Source organism: Rhinoraja longicauda, chromosome 6 (assembly GCF_053455715.1).
Source record: "Rhinoraja longicauda isolate Sanriku21f chromosome 6, sRhiLon1.1, whole genome shotgun sequence".
In the NCBI taxonomy this organism is placed as follows: domain Eukaryota; kingdom Metazoa; phylum Chordata; class Chondrichthyes; order Rajiformes; family Arhynchobatidae; genus Rhinoraja; species Rhinoraja longicauda.
The window spans coordinates 69182760-69199398 of record NC_135958.1 but is presented as its reverse complement, the minus strand read 5'-3'; the positions used below and the strand labels follow the sequence as shown (position 1 = coordinate 69199398).

At 44.4% G+C, this 16639-nt stretch overlaps 1 protein-coding gene across 7 annotated transcripts in view; it reads right to left on the bottom strand.

Annotated features, from left to right (window-relative positions):
* The window catches only part of bahcc1b (BAH domain and coiled-coil containing 1b), a 303723-nt gene that overhangs the window by 84159 nt on the left and 202925 nt on the right, over nucleotides 1–16639 (bottom strand). The window lies entirely within an intron of this gene.

Here is a 16639-nt window from a genome sequence, read left to right as displayed (position 1 = left end):
CTTGAAGCAGAATGCAGCATTATGTTGGCAGGTTCAGAGCACATAACTCTGCCGTGCCAACGTTTACAAAAGAAAACGTGAACCCATTGTACACAATGTTGCTCACAGGACCTTTGAAGGATTTAAAGTGTTAGCGTTCGCTGTGGTTTGGTCGGAGGCACCATCAGGAGAGTCGAACCCGAACCATTTGTTTTCCATCAGCAATAGTTCCCTCGCACTGACAGCCTGTGAAGGATCTTCAGGTTTGATGGTGGAATCTGAGACTTGTTGTTCTGCAGTGAAACCATAGCTGCATGAGCTCATCTGGATTCCATCAGAACAATCTCGTACAGGATAGCAGCCAACAACACACTTAAACAAAAAAAAGCCCACGTTTTCGAGATTTGGGTAGGTAAGGTCATGGAACTCAAATGTGACCTCTTGTTATTTTGATGTTGCGTTTCAACTTTCCATCTGTTTGCTATTTCGCTCATAATTTTGTTAAAACTCCTGTTCGGTTGCACATGTTTTCTGAGCATTTCCGAAGCAAGGTTAATATACCGATTGGAAATGTCAGGGATGGCACAGGAGTGGGAAAGGAGGGAAGCCAACCAAGGCTGCTGGCTGGTGGGGGAAGGGAGGCCTGCAGTCAGGTGCAGCAGTCTGAAGGACTTTAGCCTGGGCCCACATCACCCTGCCAGAGGAGCACCTCACCTCACCTCACCAGGAATGCATGAAGGGGAAAAGATTTACGAGGAAACTGAGGGGTAGTTTTTTCACACAAAGTGTGGTGGGTGCAGGCAACGAGCTACCAGAGGAGGTAGTTGTGGCAGGGACTGTAGAAACGTTTAAAAAACAGTTAGACAGGTACATGGATAGGACAGGTTTCGAGCGTAGACGCTCAGTCCCTTGCCCAGAGTAGAGGAATCGAGAACCAGAGGGGTAACCTTTTTATACAAAGGATGGTGCATGCAACAAGCTGCTGGAAGTGGTAGTTGAGGCAGGTACTATCGCAAAGTTTAAGAAACATTCGGACAGGTATATGGATAGGGTAGGTTGAGAGGGATATGGGCCAAATGCAGGCAAGTGGGACTAGTGTAGATGGGACATGTTGGCTGGTGTGGGCAAGTTGGGCCTGTTTCTATGCTGTATGACTATGAAACGACCTTGGTTTTAAATCCCTTGTTTACAAACTCTTGTTTCACCGACAAACCCAAAAGAGGGCATCTGCTGGTGCTCCAAAAACGTGCAAGAGATGGCACGGTTATTAATAAATCGAGGAACAAGGATAGCGCCAGGACGTTCTTTTTAGGAGATCATTTGAAATATTGGGTGGCAAATTAGGAATAAAAGCAGCAGATGCTTGAGATGCTCAGTGGGTCAGGTAGCTTCCACGCAGAGAGAGAGATAAAGAATCAACACTGTGATCAACTCAACCACGGCTGGTTTGCTTGATGGTCTGGGCTACGTCCACAACATGTGAACGGACGATCGATGGTCGGCATGGACCCGGTGGCTGACAGGCATGAACTGCACTAAACTTGCTGCTGTTTAACAGCAAAATGTAATTGCCATTCGGGTGCTGAGGGGTTGAGATCTGGGCTTCATTTTCCGCAGCAGAGAGGCTGATCTCAAGCTATCAAAAGTGCTAGAGCTCAGCCCCATGAGAAGGTACCACGGTGTGTGGTGTCACAGTCATAACGCTGTAAACAGAAACAGTAGCAAACAACTTGGGGGAGTCCAGAACAAGGGGCCACAGTTTAAGAATAAGGGGTAGGCCATTTAGAACTGAGATGAGGAAAAACTTTTTCAGTCAGAGAGTTGTGAATCTGTGGAATTCTCTGCCTCAGAAGGCAGTGGAAGCCAATTCTCTGAATGCATTCAAGAGAGAGCTAGATAGAGCTCTTAAGGATAGCAGAGTCAGGTGGTATGGGGAGAAGGCAGGAACGGGGTACTGATTGAGAATGATCAGCCATGATCACATTGAATGCCAGTGCTGGCTTGAAGGGCCAAATGGCTTCCTCCTGCACCTATTGTCTATTGTCTATTGTAACGTGCTGGATTAGAATCAACTCGCCTCCTTGAGATTCAGACGTTAGACTGTCGAGATACAGCGCGGAAACAGGCCCTTCGTCCCACCGAGTCTATGCCGACCAGCGATCACCTCGTACACTAGAACTATCCGACACACTAAGGATGATTTACAATTTACAGAAGCCAATTAACCTGCAAACCTGTACGTCTCTGGAGTGTGGGAGGAAACCGGAGCACCCGGAGAAAACCCACGCGGTCACAGGGAGAACATACAAACTACACAAAGACAGCACCTGTAGTCAGCTTCGAACCCAGGTATCTGGCGCTGTCAGGCAGCAACTCTACCATTGCGCCACAGTGCCGCCCTAGTTAATAAAAGTTGTTTTGTAGATTGAAGTACTTCAAATGTGGCATTGTAGAATAAATGTGGTAATGTAGAACAAATTCTAATTAGTTCTCGTTATCCAGCGGGGAAAGAATTGAAGATGCATCCTCTGTAAATCATTCCTCATTCAAATCTAGCTGTCATGTCCTATGTAGTACTACAGCAGATTCACCCATCTCTCCTGTATTCGCTCACCACATGACCACCCATCTACATTGCATCACCTTTCCCCACCTGTGTAATCCCACCATACAATTCCCAGAGATACGTCTTCCTGCTCCGGCCTCAATCATCTCTGATTTTAGATAAACCATCATTTAAGGCAGACCCATTAGCTGCCAAGTTCTGGAATTCACTCCTTAAACCTCTCCTCTTCACTACCTCTCATTCCCCTTTAAGACTCTCCTTAATTACCAACCTCTTCATCATCTGCCTTAATATCTCCCGACACAACCTGATATCAAATTTTGTTTGGGCAGCACGGTGGCACAGCGGTAGAGTTGCTGCCTTACAGCGCTTGCGGCGCCAGAGACGCGGGTTCAATCCTGACTATGGGCGCTGTCTGTACGGAGTTTGTACTTTCCCCCTTTGACCGCATGGGTTTTCCCTGTGATCTTCGGTTTCCTCCCCCTCTCCAAAGAAGCACAGGACTGTAGGTTAATTGGCTTGCGTTTGTATGTTTGGTATCAGTGTAAATTGTCCCTAGTATGTGTAGGGTTGTGTTAGAGTGCGGGGATCGTTGGTCTTCGCAGACTCAGTGGGCCAAAGGGCCTGTTTCCACGCTGTATCTCTGAACTAAACTAAACTAAACTAAACCTTTGATATCAGCAGCACGGAGGTAGAGTTGCTGCCTCACAGCGCCAGAGGCCTGGGTTCAACCCTGACTTCAGGTGTTTTTTGTGCCAAGTTCTTCCTGCGACTGTGTGGGTTTCCTCCAGGTGCTCTGGTTTCAAAGGTTTCGAAGGTCTTTTGTTGTCACGTGTACAGTGATATTCATATTACCATACAGCCATACTAAAAATAAAGCAACAAGACACACAACTACATAAACGTTAACGTAAACATCCACCACAGTGGATTCCCCACATTCCTCACTGTGATGGAAGGCAATAAAGTCTAACCTTCTTTCCTCTTTCCTCCCACATCCCAAAGACGTGCAGGTTTGTAGTTTAATTGGCCTCTGTATATTGCCCAGTGTGTGCAGGGAATGGATGAGAAAATGTGTTAACCTGGAACTAGTGTGAATGGGTGATCAACGGTTGGCAAGGACTCGGTGGGCCGAAGGGCCTGTTTCCATGCTGTATCTCTAATCTAAACCTTTCTGTGACACACTCTGAGATGCTGTATAAATACAAGTTGGTGTCATTGGACTGGATTGTCTGTACGGAGCAAAAATACAGTAACATTTTGCTCCGTTAAATTAAACTTCAGGCTGCACTGTCAATGGAACTTGTAAAGTCTCCAGCTGCAACCTCCATTATTTGAGGCCTTCTTTCAACCCGCCATTTTAAGACAAATTATTTGTTAATTAAATGTCCACTCAAGCCAATAAAAAGGAACTGTCTCCAAAATGTTAACCTTTATTTATTTAATTTAGTGCATGAACGGCCCTGTAATCTGATTCAGGATGAACTGGGTCATGTTGCTTGGTTTAAATTGCACAGGCAGCATTGGTTCTGTTAGCATATCTCACATGATTGCTCGCACACTGACCTCAGGACCTGCTGCCCTTCTGTGACTCCACAGTGAAGTGTCACCAGTGTCCTAGATTGCTCATGCATGTGATCAGGAGAAAGAAGGGGACCCCTGTTTCAAACTACAGGAACATTAATTCAATGTAATAAACTGCCAACAGCTGGTGAACAGAGTGGGAACTTTTAAGGGATGAGAAATGCTTGCACTTTGTCAAGTTTTAGGCATGGGTTTTTGGTTTTGCGAACTGTTTCACTCCAATATAGTTCCTTAACTGGGCAAACGTCCGAAATGGACACTGTTTCTCAAACTCTGTGCAATTAGTGCTGTGGAACAACCCCTAATTAGTTTCAGATTTCTTTGTTATAGTTATCATGAGCCAATAAGTAACTCAAGAATATATCCTCCATTTTAATTAGTTATCTGGTTCATGCCCTGCACACTAAGCAGTTGAATTCATTTAATTGGATGCATAGCTCAGTGAAACATGCAACAGGGAGGATTGAGGCTAGTTATGAGTTGTCCGTCTGTGGTACGGACTCAAAGAAACGTTAGGTCTAATTAAAAGCTGCGCTCATTCTTTATAAAATGGAGCAAACCTTCCAGAAATGCTGTGCTCCTGAATGTGGAATCTCACTCACTCGTATGACATTGATCATTTTCAGGAGTGTTTGAACTCCATTTCACGGCTTTCATCAAGTTTCTCTGCATTTAGTGCACCAAGTGTAACAGCTACAACAGCTCCTATCAGGTGCTAAAAGCAGCCGTGAGTTTGGTTTCAAATCAGCTGAGGACGACGATCAAAAAACTGCCCCTTAGAATCCCATTTCCTTACTTGCCAATGTGGAACGGCCAAGGTGAGAGATTTTGTGCACAAGATCAATGCTTGAGAAACTTCCATTTATTTTTGACCAGAACCTAACATGATGTCATTACTGGAACAAATAATAATCCGGTCATTTGTCATAAATAGGGCTGCTACTTTTTGCAAATCAATGACATTTGTAAGAAAATATTTAGTTGATCTTTCTGTGTATTGATGCAGTTGGTTGACTATTTGACTGATCGTGACTCCGGCAGTATATTGCTGCAAATAATCTGAATGTTCATTATTTGGCATCACACTTCAAGCTTTGGATTACATAATGCAAAGCTGTGCCAACAGTCAAATTGAGATGTTATCACTGTGTCACTACCAAGTGAAATCAGATCTTTAAATGCTTTAGAATGTGGGCCCTAATTTCACTGCAACAGATGCCAGCATCAGGCAACAGACTGGTAATGTTAATGTGCGAAATACTGCAAGCAAATGATTAGAAATTAGATTTGCCTAAAGGAGGGGGTGATAAAAAAAATACATCCCAAGGTAGGCTCATTCAACTTTCTTGCAATGTTTCTGAAACAACAGATCCATACCCAGCAGTATTTCAGAAAGTTAGTTCAAATTATTTTCATTTAATCATGGGCAATGCGGTGGGGTAGCAGTAGAATTGCTGCCTTACAGCGCCAGAGACCCCGGGTTCGATCCTGACCACGGGTGCTGCCTTTACGGCGTTTGTACGTTCTCCCCGTGACCTGTGTGGGTTTCCTCTGAGATCTTCGGTTTCCCCCCACACTCCAAAGACGTACAGGTTTGTAGTTTAATTGGCTTGGTATAAATGAAAATTGTCCCTTGCGTGTGTGGGATAGTGTTAGTGCGAAGGGAATCGCTGGGCGGTGCGGACTCGGTGGGCAGAAGGGCCTGTTTCCGCGCTTTGTATCTCCAAAACTAAACCAAAAAAATCCATCTTCGAGGTCACTGGAAAATATTGAAGGGCCACTTGGGAGGAAGAGTTGGTAGTGTGATTTCAGGAAATATTTGGGTTCCTGTTTACTATTCTTCATTGGGGTGAATTATATTGTCAGCAGCACCCCCACCACGTTAGAGACTGCAAGAAATTGCAGAGAATTGTGGACGCAGCCAAGGCCATCACGCAAACCATTGACTCCATCTACAACACGCTGCCTTGGCAAGGCCAACAGCATAATCAAGGACGAGTCTCACTCCTCGTGGAACGAGTGTAGCTGGGACATGTTGGCTGGTGTGGGCAAGTTGGGCCGAAGGGCCTGTTTCCACACTGTATCACTCTATGACTCTATGACTCTTCTCCCCTCTCCTCTAGATCATCTTTAATTCCCATTCACTCCAGATTCAGGGACAGTTTCTTCCCAGCTGTTGTCAGGCAACTGAACCATCCTGTCACCAACCAGAGAGCAGTCCCGAGCTACTACCTACCTCATTGGAGACCCTTGGACTTTCTTTAATCTGACTTTACTGGACTTTATCTTGCACTAAAAACGTTATTCACGCTATTCCGTTTATCATGTATCTGTACACTGTGGATGGCTCGATTGTAACCATGTGTTGTCTTTCCACTGACTCGTTAGCACGCAACAAAATCTTTTCACTGTTCCTCGGTACATGTGACAATAAACTAAACTAAGCAAGACGTACAGAAGGCGTACACCAGCTACAGTGAGGTCCTGACCTCCCATCTACCTCATTGGAGACCCTTGGACTACCTTTAATCGGGCTTTCCTGGACTTTATCTTGCACTAAACATCGTTCCCTTTATCCTGCATCTGTCCACTGTGGACGGCTTGATTGCATTCATGTATAATCTTTCCACTGGCTGGCGAGCACACAACAAAAAGAGCTTTTCACTCTACCTTGCTACATGAGACAATAAACTGAACCAAACTAAACTAAATTGTGCTAAATGGAGGACACTGGCACTGTGATAAGGAGTAAAGGGAAACTGGGGATGGGGTGTAAACTTGGGCATGATGTTTTTTACCTCCCCAACAGTTTAGGTTATGTAGAAGCAGAGCAGTGAATAGTCCTTTCCCAAGAATGGAGTTATTAATATTTGGCACTTAACAGCTCGAGCAACTAATTGTAATCAACTTCCATACACTTGGTTCCAGCCAAAAAAAATTGAGAACTGGGTGGGAATTTGATACTCTCACAGTCATTAAGAGCTGGAGAGCAAAGACAAAATAAAAACAGGATATGCTGAAAACCCTCTGCACCCTTGAAACAGAGCAAGAGAGTTATTGTTTTGTCATCTCTGATGAAGGATCTCAGACCTGAAATATTAGCTCTGTTTCCCTTTCAACAGATGCTGCATCACCTGCTGAATGTTTCCATCATTTGCTGTTTGTATATAAGATCTCAAACATCTGCAATATTTATTTTCATCGGATTAAGATGATTTTTTTCCTCTCTTGCTGGAAGTGTGTAAAATTATGAGAGGCATAGATAAGGTAGACAGTCAGAACCTTTTTTCCCCCAGGGTGGAAATGTCAAAGACCAGGGGGCGTGGGTGCAGGCGACAGGGATCAAGGTTAAAGGAGAAGGACAGGGCAAGTTGTTTTACACAGTGCGTGGTGGGTGCCTGCAACATGCTGCCTGGGGTGGTGGGTGAGGCAGATAAGCTACCGGTAATTAAGAGGGCTTTTAGGCAGGCACATGGATATGCAAGGAATGTAGGGATATGGATCAACTGCAGGCAGAGAATATTAGTTTAACCTGGCATCATGTTCAGCATGGATATTATGGGTAAAGGGGCTGTTCCTGTGCTGTACTGTTCTATGTGTAGGAAGGAACTGGTTCAAATCGAAGATAGACACAAAATGCTGGAGTAACTCAGCGGGGCGGGCAGCATCTCTTGAGAAAAGGAATGGGTGACGTTTCGGGTCGAGACAGAAGGACCTCGACCCAAAACGTCACCCCTTCCCTCTCTCCAGAGATGCTGCCTGTCCCGCTGAGTTACTCCAGCATTTTGTGGACTATCTGTACTGTTCTATGTTCCATGTTTTGAAATTTGCACAATGGCTGAATGAAATATAACAATTTGATTTCTAGATGATGGGTTTTAACCAATGGACCAGCGTTAAGTGGCGCAGTGGTAGAGTTGCTGCCTTACAGTGCCAGAGATCCGGGTTCGATCCCGACCACGGGTGCTGTCTGTACAGAGTTTCTACTTTCCCCCCCACGACCTGCGTGGGTTTTCTCCGGGGGTCTTCGGTTTCCTCCCACGCTCCAAAGGCGTACAGGTTTGTCAGTGAATTGGCTTTGGTGTAATTGTACAATGTCCCTAGTGTGTGTGTAGGATAGTGTTAGTGTGCGGGGATCTCTGGTCGGCGTGGTCTCGGTGGGGTGAAGGCCCGGTTTCCACACCATATCTCGAAACTAAACTAAACTGAACTAAACTAGTGAATGAAAAGAAGTGTGGCCTTTATACTCCATTTGTGGTGGATCGACTGGTTTATAACTGTTGCAGACAGGTCTATAGATTTTTCAATTCTGATCAGTAAAATCTTGCCAAGGGAAAATATACATTGTGCAAGGATAAGCTGTCTGGTGGACTAGAGGTCATTAAAGATACATTACCTTGCCTGTATAACTGTAAATCGAGAATTAGCACATTTAAGTATACTCAGTGGAATCCTGCACATTGATGAAAATCTCTCTTTTAATGAATGATTTAAGACTGAGAATATTTTGTAAACAAGTTGCCATTAGCTAAGGAGAACAATGTGGAGGAGGTTGTTAGATTATTACTGGGTAAATGAGGCAACTCAATGATACACTTTCACAATTTATAGATTAATTATCAGGAATTCTGAAATGCAAGCAATTATTAAAGAGAGGTGGGAAATTGTCCAGTGCATTGTGCTTAATGAGGAGTGTTTTGACAAATTTCCTGCACCATTGTCGTATTGCCTTCTAAACTCAGATTCTGCCCGGAACAGGCTAATAAAACAATGGGGAGTTGAGGCGGGCAGATTTTAATGGGAACACAATGGTGCTGTTCCCAAGGAGATGAGTCCTGTGATTCCCCCTCAGGCCTGTGAATGGGCTGAGTCACTACAGCCTGATCCTCAAAATACACACTGTGAACTCTTAATTGTTTTTAAGTGGAGCCACTATTGTTGACAGATGTGGACATCAAAATGGAGGGTGGGGTGGGTGGATCGTGGGAGGGGGGGCGGGATTGGGGAAGGGTGGGTCCACGTGTAAAATATACCCCTGCACCTTTCCCCCCAAAAATAATTTTGTTAACAAATTTTCCAACTCAGATTTCATCAGACTTCCATCAGCTAATAAATCTAGATCCGTAAATCTAAGACAGCCTTTTGTGTCCCATTTCACCTAATAAACTCAAATTTCCAGCAGCTGAACAGTGTCCTTTCCAGCTGTTTTACCCTCTCCCTTCATTCATTGCTGCTCAAAGATTGTTCTTGGAAGGGAGAGGCGACAGAGAGAAAAGCAGGAAGGTTTAAGGGATAACGCGGTTCAGAGTGGATTATGAAGCAGTCGGGCATTGCAGCGTTAAGACAATACCACAAAAATGGCACAGAACTCAATTAGTTTAAGAAATCTGCCGCAACCTTCTTTATTTATTTCAGCCGATGTGCATCACTCCAGATCGACCTTAAGTTTATGTTTTTACCACTGCTCACAATTGCTGCAGCTTTGGCTAATATGTTTTGTGTATTTTGTTTATACACGTGCATCTAATCTGTGGGTTACAAATGGTGCCTTACAGGGTCTTTTTAAAAAAAGACCATACAGTAACAACAATCCAATCTCATCATTTTTACAGACGTGGGTTTAGCTGGTAACATTCTTACTACTGAGTCAGGGAATCTTTAGTCTAAACCACTCCAGTGCTTTGGGAACAAAAAAAATATCTATGCTGACACTTCAATGCAGTGCTGAAGGAATTCTGAAAGGAGGGAGTTATTCAGACAAAGTTAAACAAGAAGAGGTCTTGACCTGAAACGTCATCTATTTCAAGCCTGGCCGGCTGAGTTACTCCAGCATTTTGTGCCTATCTTCAGCGTAAACTAGCATCTGCAGTTCCTTCCGACACAAGTTAAACCAAGACTCTCTGTTCCCTCAGATGGGATTATTTCAAGGTAAGGCTGTTAATTATACTGGCCTGGCTGATACTTACTCCACAATGATCATCGTTAAAACAAACTATGTGGCAATTTTCACTGCTGCCCTTTGGATCTTGCCGTGAGGAGATTAGCTACCATAACGCCCACAAACAATGACCAACTTCAAAAAGTAGTCCATTGACGGGAGAGCATTTTGAGACGATGGAGTGGGACCTGGTGTGGGGAATCCGCCATGGGGGGGGGGGGGGGAGAACACAGGGGGACCCAGCGTGGGGAATCCGCCATGGGGGGGAGAACACAGGGGGACCCAGCGTGGGGAATCCGCCATGAAGGGGGGGGGGGAGAACACAGGGGGACCCGGAGTGGGGAATCCGCCGTGAGCTGGGGGAGAACACAGGAGGACCGGACTTGGGGAAGGGGGAGGGGTGGGGAGGAGGACGGATCAAAGGAGGACCTGCCGCGGGATACTTTGTAACTTTATCGGCGCCCTTTATGTGGCTGCTCTTTGCATACCTTGGATATGCAAAACAAAGTATTTTACTGCGACTTGTCACAAGTGACAATAAAGTATGAATTCATTTCTTCATTGAAGGGTGGATATTCAAGGAGGTTGCGTGGGAAACTGGCAATGTGGACCACTCGTGCTTGCACAACCTGGGTCTAGGATCCTGGCAGGGTCCCAGAAGCCAAAACCCTTTATCTGTGTTTAACCTTCAATCTAGGACAGCCTTTTGTGTCCCATTTCAGCCTGAAGAAGCGACCCGACCCGAAACGCCGCCTTTGTTGCCTGACCCGCTGAGTTACTCCGGTACTTTTGTGTTTTGCTCAAGATTCGCGCATCTGCAGTCACTTGTGTCTCTCAGGCTTTTCGGTGGCTGTGTTCTGGCTTGCAATGGGGAGGGTTCTATGCAATGATGACTCGTTTCCTTGCAGTCAGAGCAGCAATGACGTGGCAGTTGCAGCCGCAGAACCGAAGTCCCAGTGGGAATTATCAAGTTCTCATTTTAGTGCAAGAGTCTGTACCATAAATGGTGAAGTGCTACCTTTCCAATTTTGTGCAATCATTCTTTTTGGGAAATGGAAGTAGCTTTTAGTGTTATGATGCTGCGCACATTTAGTGAAGCAAGGAAGGGCAATAGCCTTCCCACCAATGGCTGGAGCAGTGACATGTGGGTGACAATATCAAAAGCTATAGATTTGAAATAATCAGTAAAAAAACAAGAGGCTGTAGTTTGGTGGGAAGCGGGAGGGAAGAAATAAGTTTGTATTATGCTCACAAGCTATAATTTAAAGCGTTGGGCAAACGATATAGAGGATTTATGAGGGGAAGTTTTTTTTAACACAGAGAATGTTGATGTGTCAATCAGGGCTTTCCAAAAGTACATTTTTAGTGTAGTTTTGTTTAGTTTAGAGAAATAACGTGGAAACAGGCCCTTCGGCCCACTGAGCCCGTGTCAGCCAGGGATCACCCCTACAGTAGTTCTATCCTACACAGGAAGGACAGTTTACAGATGCCAATTAACCCCTACAAACCCGCACGACTTTGGGATGTGGGAGGAAACCAGAGCACCCGGAGAAAAGTCATGTGGTCACAGGGAGAACGTGCAAACTCTGTACAGACAGCATCTGTCATCAGGATCATAGCCAGGTCTCGGGCGTGTCGGGTAGCAACTCTGCCACCGCTGTACCACTACGCTGCCCTAATTGCAGAGGCATTGGAGGGAAAATAAGTTACAGAAATATAAGGAAAGGGCGGAGGTTAATCTCGTGTTTGGCTGAATGAGAAGTTGCCACAGACTCAATGGCCATTTGCTCCCTTCAAGGCAGTAATGATCTGGAGTCCACAACGTTAAAACTTGTAGATCGGTGCAGATTTAGTGCAACTTTCAACTGCAAATAGGTTGAATGCTTGGGGCCATGGGGAATGTGATTAGCTGAGCAGTTCTTGCCTCGGAATGTAACACAAAGTGTCAAATGACCAAATATGGACGCAAAGTGCTGGAGTAACTCAACAGGTCAGGCAGCATCTCTGGAGAAAAGGAATGGGCGTTTCTGACCGGGAACCTACTGAAAGTAGGGGGAGGTGAAGAGCTGGAGGTTAGAAAAGACCAGGACCATTCAGGGCCAGCCACAAATGACCACAGGCAGGGCGTGGCCTGGTAGATCCATTATTGGCTAGGGATGGTATGGAGAACTGTGGAACTGATAAAACAATTAGGGAGGAAGTACACATGGCAATAAACTAAAGCAAGAAGAGGGGGGATAAATTTAATAGGAACCTGAGGGGCAAGTTTTTTTACACACAGGGTGGTAAAGTATATGGAATGAGCTGCCGGTGGAGGTAGTTAAGGCATGTACTGTCACAATGTTGAAGAAACAATTAGACAGGTCCGTGGATAGAAAAGGTTTAGACATGTATGGGCCAATCGCAGGCAAGTGAGACCAGTGTAGATGGGGCATGTTGGCCCGCATGGGTAACTTGAGCTGAAGGGCCTGTTTCCACGCTGTATGACTCTATGACTCCATGACCAAGTGGGGAAGAATGATAAAAGCACCACAACATTCCCCTTTCTGATGCTGAGTGCATATAAAATTCCCTGATGTGATAAAGAATGTGATTTCCCAACATGGAACTCTTGTTTGCAATTGAAGAAACAGCTCAGTCAAATCCTACTTGAGAAATTCTCTGTTTAATGCCAAATACATAATCATTTATTGTGAGCCAATCCCCTTCACTGTAATACAGTAGGGATCAGAGAGAAAGGTCTTGTTTGGGCCATGGCTTGACCCTTTTCAGAGTAGTGTTTTAATGTTGTGGCACCATTTCATGAAGTCTGCATGCAGGAGGCTTACAACCTCAAGCCGAACTACTTTTGCAAAAATATCCACTTTTTAGCAGGAACTTCAGAAAGTATTTTTATTTAGACCTGAAAATATCCAAGGAAGGTAATGTATGAATCTGAGCCATTGTGGCTAGGAAAAAAAAGTGTGTGGCAAAAACTACCCTGTAAGCAGTAAGGTGTGATGCAGTCCATAGAAATTACACATCAGGAGAGACAAGGATGCTGTAGATACTGGTTTACAAGAAAAATGCTGGAGCAACTCAGCGGGTCAGGCAGCATCTCTGGAGAATGTGAATAGGTGACATTTCGGGTCGGGACCCTTCTTTGGTCTGAAGTGTGGTCTTTTGCTGTTGCACATCATGCTGGTTGGTACTTCCACCAAAACCCAGAAAAAATCACCAAATCAGAATGCCAATTGAGCCAGGAGTTTGAAAGTTAGCTTCTTCTCTTGCGCCCTACTATAGCAAACTATATATTTCATATATTTAACAAGGCTGTCAGGGGTTGTGGGGAGAAGGCAGGAGAATGGGGTAAGGAGGGAGAGATAGATCAGCCATGATTGAATGGCGGAGTAGGCCTGATGGGCCGAATGGCCTAATTCTGCTCCCATGAACTTATGAACTTATATATAGTTAGCAGTGATTGAGAGCTGGCACAGGAAGAAATAACAGAAGAAGGCAGATAATGTAAAAAGTCTAATTGGCCTTTTGTACTCTTTGCCTTCTCCAGATCATGTGCAGCAGACCTGTAGTGAGAGGCCAAGCCCACCAGTTTAATTACCTCGAGGAAACTGTACCAAAGGCAATTCTCCAGAATATTTCTCCTTCCCTGTACCACTGTGTTCAACCAAATCTACAAGCCCAGTCCCGCAGCACAGACATGCACATGGGTAATTCATCATTTCAAATCTTTTACGATTCTCAGGCTAACTAAATATTTGGAAACTTTCTTTTGCATAAGTTCTTAAATAAACACACAGACTGTTAGTTTTATCTCACTCATTGGTGTAGTCCACTCTTTGCTGTGGTGTTTCCCACATTAAATCTGGTTGTTCTGAAGAAAATTGATTATATAGGACAACATTAAAAAAGTTTGTGCCAAAATAAAAGCATATCTGGTCCATCGAGTATGTGCAGGATCTATCTATCGTTCGCCCTCCTCAGTTCTTCCTCATAACTCTATAAATTATCCCCTTTAAACTTTGCCAACTCCTTTCCAAGACTACTTTTGAACGAGGACGAGTTGCACCCTGGCCACTCCCTCTTCTCCCCTGTCACATCGGGCAAAAGGTATAAAAGTATGAAAATGCACACCTCCAGATTCAGAGACAGTTTCTTCCTGGCTGTTATCAGGCAACTGAACCACCCTGCCACAACTAGAGAGCAGTCCTGAGCTACTATCCACCTCATTGGTGACCCTCGGACTATCTTTGATTGGACTTTACTGGCTTTACCTTGTACTAAACGTTATTCTCTTATCATGTATCTATACATCGTAAATGGCACGATTGTAATCATGTATTGTCTTTCTGCTGACTGGTTAGCGCACAACAAAAGCTCACTGTATCTCAGTACACGTGACAATAAACTAAACTGAACTAAAACTAAAGTGAAAACTAAGAGCTTTGATTTTAAGTGTGTTTACATATGCACCTTTCGGCAGTGATATCCAACTTGCTGTATAAAGATAATTCTCATAATCCTCACTTTTGGTTCTTTTGGTGATGAATCAGGTGATATTGCCATTTTCAACCCTCTTCAACTTTTCTAAATGACGCAAGGAACTAATTGAACGCAATTGCTTTCTTGGGTACAATGTTATAAGATGGTGGAAAATAGAAATAGTTGAAATCATTCCACTGGAAGATTTGGAATTTCTCACTATGCTGAGGGCAGATGGTGTCATGCTGTCGACTTGGAATGAAAAGGCATGTGTTGCATTCAGTCACTATCCTGCCAGCTTCAGGTGTTAAGACTACTGTTCTGCAAAATAATTGGCGTTAATGGCCCTCTTTGAGTGTCTGAAGGGGCAATTCCCCAAATTAAGTTTCAGCCCCACACTCCTGATCCTCGGGCTCTTGATGAGTTAGGTTGGCCAGGAGTCCATCTCATCAGTGTGCTGCTGGATCTGGACAACATGGAAAATCATACGTCCAGGCAGTGGTCTATTGAAGGCTCCATGTGAATCAACTCATGAGAGGAATAGATCGGGGATCGCACAGAGGCTCTTGCCCAGAGTAGGAGAATCGAGAGCCAGAGGAGATAGGTGAGGCGGGAAAGATTTAATAGGAACACGAGGGGTAACTTTTTTACGCATAGGATGGTGGGTTTATGGAACGAGCTGCCAGTGGAGGTAGTTGAGGCATGTACTATCCTATCCACGTACCCGCCCAAATGTTTCTTAAAAGCTGTGAATAGTACCTGCCTGAACTACCTCCTTTGTTAGCTATTTCAAGAAACATTTGGACAGGTACATGGATAGGGTAGGTTTAGAGGGATATGGGCCAAACGCAGGCAGGTGGGACTAGTGTAGGCGGGACATGTGTGCAATTTGGGCGAATGGGCCTGTTTCCATGTTGTATGACTCCGTGACTCTAACTGTGCACAGGGAAACCCCTCGAGTGAAAGCCTGCAGTGTCACTGGCTTGCTGGAGGCCATCTGAGATAGATTCACGGGCTGATGTGCTTACTGGACAGCGAATATTGCATTTTAATTTAAAATGTAGAAGATGGTGGAACTGGGTAAATAAAATTATTTATTAAACACAAAAATACCGCTGTGTCTTGAGCAAGGCCAGTAACAGCGGAGAATAACTTGGCAATGTTAAATTTGACTTGTCTGCTGGTCTACGTAAATAATATGGTGGGTTTATATTGTTGGAGATAGTTGTTCTCATGTGGTGTCTTTCTGCTGACTGGATAGCACGCAACAAAAGCTTTTCACTGTACCTCGGTACACGTGGCAACAAATAAACTAAACGAAACTAACCTAAAACACGTGATGCAGGAGTCAATGACCAACGAGCCACATAATAATGTCTCGGGCTCAGTAACATTTGTCAAACTGTAGTTTTTTTGAGAGGATTAGGAATATTAGACTCAAATTCTCACCATTTATTTTGAGAACCAGGAAAATACCATGGGACGCAATAAAATCTTGAACATAGAATGTACAGGTTCTTCGACCCCACTATGTCTCTGTGGAATATAAAGCCAACGTAAACTCATCTGCATTTACTTTAAAATTTACCATTTAAAAAAAGGTGTCAAATGAGATCACTGATGAAATCTGGCTCGGTTTGTTGATTTGAACGTAGAGGTGCAAACAACATCTGGTCTGCTCCAATCCAGATGTTGCAGGAATGGATCCTCTGCACTTGCTAAGAGATTTTTGTTTTGTTGAAGAAAAGCCTTTGGCATGAAAATAATCTTTACTTCCCAGAAAGCATATAGCGTTCAATCTCACCACATCAAAAGAGCTGAGAATGATTAGCCTGGATTCACCCAGTTACATTTTAACTATGGATTTTCATCAAGTCCATAACCACTAACGTTCACCAAAGCACTCTTGCCGGTCTTATCTTCTTTAGCCAGAGGCCAGAGTCCAAAGCACCATCTATCACATAACTCCTGAACCAAGTCTTCACCCTATCAGCAGATTGGGGATAGATTTGAGGCCAGACTTCTCTGTGCCTTTGACACAAATTACTGCTGTAACACCACGAAGGGTGGGACGGAGAAGCTGCCGGCTAGAT